The sequence below is a fragment of the Oncorhynchus tshawytscha genome, linkage group LG27 (genome assembly GCF_018296145.1).
Source record: "Oncorhynchus tshawytscha isolate Ot180627B linkage group LG27, Otsh_v2.0, whole genome shotgun sequence".
In the NCBI taxonomy this organism is placed as follows: domain Eukaryota; kingdom Metazoa; phylum Chordata; class Actinopteri; order Salmoniformes; family Salmonidae; genus Oncorhynchus; species Oncorhynchus tshawytscha.
In genome coordinates this window covers 15327143-15336778 of record NC_056455.1, presented here as the reverse complement: position 1 = coordinate 15336778, position 9636 = coordinate 15327143, and positions in this window count along the sequence as shown.

Sequence of the window (9636 nt, the reverse complement as noted above, 5' to 3'; positions counted from 1 at the left end):
TCCCGACGAACAGATCTTGTGCTGACGTTGCTTCCAGAGGCAGTTTGGAACTCGGTAGTGAGTGTTGCAACCGAGAACAGACTATTTTTATGGGCTACATGCTTCATCATTTTGCAGTCCCGTTCTGTGAGCTTGTGTGGCCTACCACTTTGTGGCTGAGCTGTTGTTGCTCCTAGATGTTTTCACTTCAAAATAACAGCACTTACAGTTGACAAGTTACAGTTGGCAAGAAAAAGTATGTGAACCCTTTGGAATTATCTGGATTTCTGCATAAATTGGTCAGAAAATTAGATCTGATCTTCATCTAAGTCACAACAACAGACAAACGCAGTCTGCTTAACTATTAACACACAAAGAATTGTATTCAACTTAGACAAGAAAAATACATAATTTAAACATTCACAGTGTAGGTTGGGAAAAGTATGTGAACCCCTAGACTAATAACATCTCCAAAAGCTAATTGGAGTCAGGAGTCAACTGACCTGGAGTCCAATCAATGAGACGAGATTGGAGATGTTGGTTAGAGCTGCCTTTCCCTATAAAAACACTTAATTTGAGTTTGCTATTCACAAGAAGCATTGCCTTGATGTGAACCATGCCTCGAACAAAACGGATCTCAGAAGACCTAAGATTAAGAATTATTGACTTGTATAAAGTTGGAAAGGGTTACAAAAGTATCTCTAAGAGCCTTGATGTTCATCAGTCCATGGTAAGACAAAGTGTTTATAAATGAAGAAAGTTCAACACTGTTACTACTCTCCCTAGGAGTGGCGGTCCTGCAACGATGACTGCAAGAGCACAGTGCAGAATGCTCAATGAGGTTAAGAAGAATCCTAGAGTGTCAGCTAAAGACTTACAGAAATCTCTGGAACATGCTAACATCTCTGCTGATGAGTACGATTTGTAAAACACTAAACAAGAATGGTGTTCATGGGAGAACACCACGGAAGAAGCCACTACTCTCCAAAAAAAAGCATTGCTGCACATCTGAAGTTCGCAAAAGAGCATCTGGATGTTCCACAGCGCTACTGGCAAAATATTCTGTCGACAGATGAGTTGTTTGTAAGGAACACACAACACTGTGGAGAAAAAAAGGCAGAGCACACCATCAAAACCTCATCCCAACTGTAAAGTATGGTGGAGGGAGCATCATGGTTTGGAGCTGCTTTGCTGCCTCAGGGCCTGGACAGCTTGCTCTCATCAACGGAAAAATGAATTCCCAAGTTTATCAAGACATTTTGCAGGAGAATGTAAGGCTATCTGTCCGCCAATTGAAGCTCAACAGAAGTTGGGTGATGGAACAGGACAACGACCCAAAACACAGAAGCAAATCAACAACAGAATGGCTTCAACAGAAGAAAATATGCCTTCTGGAGTGGCAATGTCAGAGTCCTGACCTCAACCTGATTGAGATGCTGTGGCATGACCTCAAGAGAGCAGTTCACACCAGACATCCCAAGAATATTGCTGAACAGAAACAGCTTTGTAAAGAAGAATGGTTCAAAATTCCTCCTGACCTTTCTGCAGGTCTAATCTGCCACAACAGAAAACGTTTGGTTGAGGTTATTGCTGCCAAAGGAGGGTCAACCAGTTATTAAATCCAAGGGTTCACATACTTTTCCCACCCTGCACTGTGAATGTTTACACAGTGTGTTCAATAAAGACATGAACATTTATAATTGTTTGTGTGTTATTAGTTTAAGCAGACTATGTTTGTCTATTGTTGTGACTTAGATGAAGATCAGATCACATTTTATGAACAATTGATGCAGAAGTCCAGGTAATTCCAAAGAGTTCACATTCTTTCTCTTACCACTGTATATCAGCAATGGACTAATGAAACAAATACAAAAAGTTAGTTTGGGGTTTAATTTCCCTTTAAGACATTGGCCTCAAGTCTAGGTTGTGCCTTTTAGACTTAAAAAATGGACAACTAGGAATATATTTCACCTCTGTCATTGACTTCTCAATCCCCGGTCTGGTCTGCCGAGTCTGCTTGGTAAGTGTTCCCGGAAGTCTTGTTATGTTGGCCCTCTGGGTGTAGAAAATTGTACTTAAAGCAATATAGGGCAATAAGATCAAGAGCAATAAGTGAAACATTTTGTGTACATCCAACCTACTGGTAAACGTTTACGAAGCACTCTCACTTTTTAGCTTCGACACTGATTTCCTACTAAACTTTTCTCATAGCCATCGAGGTAGCAACGGTTGGCCCAGGAGCCTCTGTGCATGCACAGACGAAACATTTGACCCATATTTGACCCCGTTGAGGGAGAGATTACAATGTTTCAAACCTTTCAAGGGACTCGATTTTGTCCAATGACTCATGCTGCAACGTGAATTGTGTGGTAAGTTTGTCAGAACCTCTAACAATATTATATTTCATTTCAATTGTGCTTGAGATTACGCTCCACTGTCCAGGCAAGCACACTCTCCTCTGCTTCTCCTTCCATGGCTCCTCCAAGAACAAGAATGACGCAGGTGGGTACATTGGCTGACTTCATAGCTGTCCTTTTTTGCTTAATGTGTTGTGACTCAATGCCCCTTTTGAAGCCTCAACAAAAGTGATGGTCATGCAAGGGCAGCCACCGTTCAGTGTAGGGGTCTTTATTGGGGTCACATCCGGCTCAGACCACCCAGCTGTGTGGAAGACACCCATTCATGACCATGTGAGCTGGAGTGCAGGCTTGTCTTTGCCATGATGACAAATGAGGGGGGAAAAGTCATAATCCTATGACCTTTGGCACCCTAATGAAAGAGCGTATTTAGTGAAAAGATGCATTTGACCTCTAGACCCGCATCGTCAGGAGAAATACGAAGAACATTGAAGATACAAGAATCACTCCCTCTTTAGAATGACTCACACCAAAGATTAAGTATTTGGTATAGCCTAATACGGACCTCCATATGCCTAATAGCCTGAAAGACCTTTTCTGCCAAATGCCGAACTGTCATGATTTCTGTTTAACCCTCATTTCCTGCAGAGGGCAGTGTTTTAAAGGAAACGATGGGTTCACTGAATTGTTTTTCATTCTGCAGATTTTGTGACCACAGTGTCAGCACAAATCCTGATGAATGTGCTCCCTGCTTGTTATGACTGTCATGGGACTGTGGCCAAAGACAGACACCAGTGGAAGAAGATTGTTGTGGCTTTATGTCCCACCCGGGACGAAGAGGACTAGGTAGAGACACATGATTGGTCGTAATGTGTCAGGGACCTTCTCACAATGGTCTCACTGTGATTTTGTGAGTGTCAATTTTAGTGCCCATTGACTCATGTCCTCTATTTATCCTGTCTTTTTTTTAAATAAAGACAGGTTTGATATTGTTGAGTCATATTGTTGGATGCAACAATGACAATTCAGTCCAGAAGATAAAACCGGAGGACAGTCAGAACACAGCCATTCCTGCAGATAGATGTGTAAAAAGACAGAAGAGGTGTAGGACAATAGGACACCATGTCATCACTGAAATATCTAGACCAACAAAACATAGCTGGATCTTAAACTGATCCCCATATAATTGAAAGTGAACAGACAAATCCGTCACACAGAACCCCTCAGTTTTAAGTCAGCCTAAACAGTGGTCTAAAAAGCACAGTGTGGGGTCTCTGTGTGCAGTGGTGATGTTACAGTAGTTACGCTCGAGTAATCTAAGCTTTCCCCCCCTCTGATATCGTTGTTCAAGAACTATTTGAGGAACAGCGTGTTCATTGAAGATTAGCCAGGAAAGAGAGGAGACAGGGCTCCCCCATTCTAAGACAATGTAGTTCCCCTTGCATGGGCAGCCCTGAGACATTCTCCTCTGTTTGACCCAGCTGATCGGGGCCTGTCCGGCAGCACTCCAGTGTGACCACAGGCTTTAGATGGGCCTGATTGGCTCAGCAGGTCTCAGCGGGTGGCTAATTGGATAAGCTTTTAATCTTCACACTATCTCCGCCCTGCTGGATCAGAGGCACAGGGAGGCAGAGATCGGTCCTTTGGTAAAATACTTAGTAAACATTATGGACAACAGAAACATGACTCACTAAAGATAACTAACAGGATGCATTCAGATGATAATGATTTAATCTGATTTGGGTACTGTGGAGTATGTGACCATTTTGACCTCATGTAAGCATATTTTTTAATCATGTTTTGATTGGAATCAGACATAATTAAAATAAAATTAAGAGATTTAAACAAATCTGAAAGGACAATGTAGACAAGTGTTGAAGTCTCTGTTATTCTACTTGGATTGCCTCAATTTACATAAAGTCCACATACTGTGAAATACAGTTGTTTTTTACCAAACCACAAATAAACTCTTTCTCATCTGGCTTCAATGGCCCTGCACTGCCTGTAGACTGTCATTCCAGCAGCCTTCTCTGAGACAGCACAGAAGTGTTTATAAAGTATACCCACACAGGCCAACAGAGTAATTGATCGCTCCTCCACTCATCCGGGAGTGAGTGGTAATCTCCAGTTACTATAGCCATAAGTTGTACAGATGTTTCCATATGAATCTGGAGTCCGTTCACACAAAGCCTATCACACATACTGTAGCATACAACCATGCATTACTGATAAATGTTAAAATATCAGTGTTACACAGTGGTGGCTGAACATGTTGGCTAAGGCATGGCATAAACCAGGGAAGAGGACACAGGGGGTATCTGTGGGTTCCCGTTGGGGTGGTGGTTTGTTGCCAGCTGTTTAAACCACATGTTCAACTTCTCCAGATGGTGGAGATGTCTTTGTGAATGTGTATACGTCTGTGTGCATCTGAATGAGTTAGTGTGTGTCTAGAGGTCCTCTGTGGTACGACCATCAACTTGTCAACAGTGAGCATCACCAGAGACTATCATTTAGGACATGACAGCAGCCTGGTGTGGTAGAGCATCATTTAGGACATGACAGCAGCCTGGAGTAGTAGAGCATCATTTAGGACACGACAGCAGCCTGGAGTAGTAGAGCATCATTTAGGACATGACACCATCCTACCACAGTGTGCTATTTGAGTGATGAGTAGAACAACAGTGCTCTGTATTTCTTTAGTCTTGTAGGCCTATTCTTTCATATTACATTCCTGATTTACAAAGCCTCAGGATACCAAAAATAAAATGTGTTAATTTGGGTATGACTAGGCTGTGATAACAGCATCTGGCATTGTTCACTTTACTGTTGTTTGCACTTCTCTTACCTTTCGTAGAAAGAGGATCATTTCAACATTGCTTCATGTTTTTCTTCTTTTTTTTACTTAAGGAAAGAAAACAGGCTGTTCTAGGAATTTACCATAGACGATGAACAGGCTGTTACTGAGAATAGAGAATGTCGTTATAAAAAGCTGCAGGGTGAACAAAACACAATCCAAATACATCTGTGTGTTGCACTAGTAGGGACAGGGACTTAAAACTAGTCATCCTACAAGTGGACCATTATACTTTGGAATAACTAGGTTGGTCATTAAATCATTTTTTTGATTTACACAATTTGATTGTCTCTACCTAGTCTGTGAATACCAGACAACCTTTACTACAGTAGCTTTTAGAGAAGCATTTAGAAGCTCTGTTGATGAAATAAGATCTCTGGGCTCAGGCTGTAGGTTTAGCTGCATTTGGCCTGGAGAAATATGGAGGGGAGGCTGGGCCCCTGAAGAGCAGGACACAGGGAAGAACAGGATATGTCATGTAGAATAAATGCTGGGCAGGAGAAGGTCTTCATGCAGCCAGACCCTGACCCTGGGACCTGCCACAACGTGAGTTACATTCAGTCCCCATGTCCTGCAGGTCCTGCCTTTAGGGTGGGAAGGGGTTCTTGGTAGGAGTGAGTGATGTTGGACTGGAGGTACTGGAGAAATAAACTGAAACACTGAAGTATCTAAGGAAATTGGTTTGGCTGAACTGGTGAGCATCAGAGCTGTTAACTGTAAGGTCCAATTATTCTGTTATCTGGCTTTTAATTAACAGCCTCTGTGTCTAGCTGAGTCCAAGAGTAAGTCAACTGTGCTATTCTGATTCCACACCACCATTTCATTGTAATGTAAGCTTGAAGCCATTTTAAAACATCACTATCTGTCTCACATAATTCAACTCTACAGTGGATAAACTCTCCAAAGTGGTTATATCAGTTCAGAAGTGCTTCATTTGCTCTCGTTATTTTTAAACTCCCGTGGTTATATCTATCCATAAATCACCTGACCCACAGTGCCTAAACGTTCCAGCATCAGCCTGCCTGTCTGACAATGGATTTATGACCTGCGGGTGGAGCGGTGAGCGGCGGCCCAATCTCATCCGGGCCCGCTCCCCTCTCCACGGCACTCGTGTACATAACAGTGTCGGGTTGTGGGTCAGACTCAGTGGTGGGATGCTGCAGTCCCTCAGCACCTCTACTGGCAGCATGATGAGATACTACTGTACTGTAACAGCACAACTCTCTGTGGTCTCTTAGGAGGGAAATACTTTATCTACATGATCAACTCTGGGTCCCTGTCAGCAAGACAGAGACATTTTTCATGATTAAACAGAGAGAGGGCTGAGTGATTGTAGAGGCAAGAGTACTGTACTGGGAGTCTCGTTTCAGTTTCACATGTATCCATCTTCTCCAACTATGTGCTTTTCGACAAGGTTTGGCAGAGGGGTAAATGGCAATGAAGAAGGCTTGTGTGTAACATATCCCTCTTGCCAAGATTTGGCAGAAATCTCTCCTATATTGATTGTCTGGCAACAGAGCCTGGATCAGTGATGTCATCCACAGGTCCACAGTCTCTTTCTTTCTCATCTCCATTGTGTGGAGTTTCAACAGAACAGATTTGGGCTCGTCCTTTGGCTCTTTTTCTCTTGCTCCTTGTCCAACTGTTCCTCTGTCACTGAAAACAATCTCTTTGGTTTTTCCTCAACCCATAAGCAATGATCGGATAGGATGATGATGCTTTACTAGTTGGAGGTTGAATCATACCTCTATCCTGATCAGTCATAGACAGATCTGATGGATGAGGATTTTAAAACTTTCCCCCAGTAGAATAGCAGGAGAGCAGATGTGTGCACCACCAGGCTATTACCTCCTCTCGCTCCTCTTCTTGGTTACATCCATTATTGGCAGGTTAGGCTCAGTGGAGGGGCCTTCAGTAGTAGCCAGGGGCTCTGGGACGGCTGTGGCCCCAGGGTCTCCATCACAGCGGCTGAGGTCAGAGGTTACGGAGGAGGCAAAATAGTTGTTGGAAAAGAGATGGACATGGAAAAGAGATCATCGGTCCATCTATCATTCTGGGAGACAGAACATGTCGAGTGTGTCTGTTGGAGGTTTCAATGCCCTCTCCCTACCACTGCCAGAGCATCTGCTAGGTGTCATAGGGTGCAAGGTTTGGACCATTGTAAGACACAGGCATTTCAATAATCAAGTGACGACAATCCATTCATTTTCAATACTTTTTTAATGCCCATTCATTTAACATAAAGAATTGCTAAGTTATGAATTGTGTGACTGGTTTAGCCATTGAGTCATTTTCACAGTTTTCAGAGATAGATTTAGAAGTTTAAAATATGAATAGTAAAATATTCACTATATGTATGTCCTGCCTTGAAATACCTTTCCATCTGAATACATTTGCACCCTTAAAAGTTTAAGAGGAGAAGAGATAACAGTGGCTGCTTGGCTTGTCTTCCTGTGGGTGCCAGTGGCAAATAGTAGCTCAGCGTAAGGCAGTTGTTGGCATGGCCGCAGCAGGCTGTGTGCTGTGTGCTGGCTCAGCGAGGGGACGGTGTCCCCGATTTCACGGCAGATTGAAGAAAGCGTGCTCCCCTGTTTGACTGGGAAGAGGGAGGAGAGGCTGAGGCTGTTGGTCACAGCAGGAAGCCTATTGAACACTATCCAATAGCACCACAGGAGCTCCAGTTGTCTCCCAGGAGCAATGGGGATTATTAACCTGTGATCTAGGGGATTGTTCAGACATAGTGGGGAAGTTACTGGAGGAATGTGTGCATAGTGCAGTTGCTCCATAGTGCAATTCTTGAGTAATGAGCTATTTTCATATGGTGCAGATTATTTCTGGTCCAAATGAATCATACCCACCAAGCCAAGAAGATGACATGAGTTATGTCAGTTATGTCTGTCTGTGTGTGTAAGTACGAGTGTTTCCTATCACTGAAGAGGGATCTCTCTTCCTGTGCTGATGTGAAGTTGTTTCAAGCTCTTTCTACCAAAACATTTTCATTGGCTGCAGAGCTTGTGTTCACCACAAACAACCTCTCCCAGCCAGCCTCCGTGTTTCCTCAGCTGGTGGATAACCTCCAATGCCTCACGCATCTCTTCTCTGCCATCCATTTCCCGCTCTCCATCTCCTCCTTTCCCCCATTTCAACACTTCAAAAGATGGCCAACATGTTAGCCTATACGCTGGCTCGCTCTGTTCCATGATCTCAGGCTGAAGGAAATTAAATGAATATGAAATTAAAGGCATTCCTACGTAATCAAGCAAATTGCTATTTTAACTTTGATCCAGCAAGTGCTAGATTACATTAAGACATGCAAAGCTTACGGTATAGTATCAGCAACAAGCAGCCTCCAATTATATGTATGCATTTGTTACACATCAACAAATAGTGGAGTTAAGGACAAATTAGGTACCAGTAATTTCTTTATTGCATATTATATAAAAATAGATGCACTTTAATAGATACAGTATGTGGCATATTGAACAGGATCAAACAACAGTCACCTAACTTGTATATAGCATGGGCTTAGAATGTTGGATTTGTCCTGTGGCAAATAGTTAAAGACAGGTCTGACCTTAGAGGGGTGAGGTCATGTGTTCTTTACTGCTAACGATAGTGGCTCACATCTGTAGAGCAGGTTTATCTACCACCCACCTCTGACAGCCTATCATATAGGCAGCTAGATGTTGATTTACTCGAACTGAATGGGAGCTGACTATTCAAAGGGATATCTGTATCAGTACAGTCATCTCTCAGCCTTTATTCTACTTCAATAGTATCAGGTCACTGATCAACTCCTGGCTCCATGTTCCAAGGCTGACAAAAATGACAGCTTAATTATCAGTTTTCCTCAAAACGCCTTGATCAACTGGATCAAAACTGATTGACTTTTGTTTACATTGACAATAGAATATGCTAAATGTCTCTCCATATGAATAAGACTGGTAGTATATCTAAGACCAACACTATACAGCATCCTCCAGATGTCCCAATTCACCTTGTGGTCCAATGCTGAAGACCCCCTCAGCTTCAAAGTGGCCATACTAACACATAGCTCAATGATTCCTGCTGTTATTGTTTTTATGTCTCACTACTCGGTTATGAGTAGGAATCAGCTACGTGGTGCCGTGAGGAGGGAAGAGAGAGAAAGGCGAGAGAAGGAATGGGGTGACTGGCGGTACTTTGAAGTTCGGCGTTCTCTGAAAAGGTTAGAAATCACCTGCAATAAAGAGGTCCAGAGACATGAGTAAGCCCTGAGCTATTTGTTCTGGTGCCCGTGTGGTTATGCGTCTCCAGGGAGGGCTTGCCCTGCCGCCCTGGCCCTTGTGAGATCACATCAGTGTGGATCAGGCAGGCAGGGGTCCAGCCGGAGGTGGAACTAATGACTTCATGTGTTCACAGACACTTCAGAGAGACACCCTGGAGTTTTCACACCACGTCCCCCAG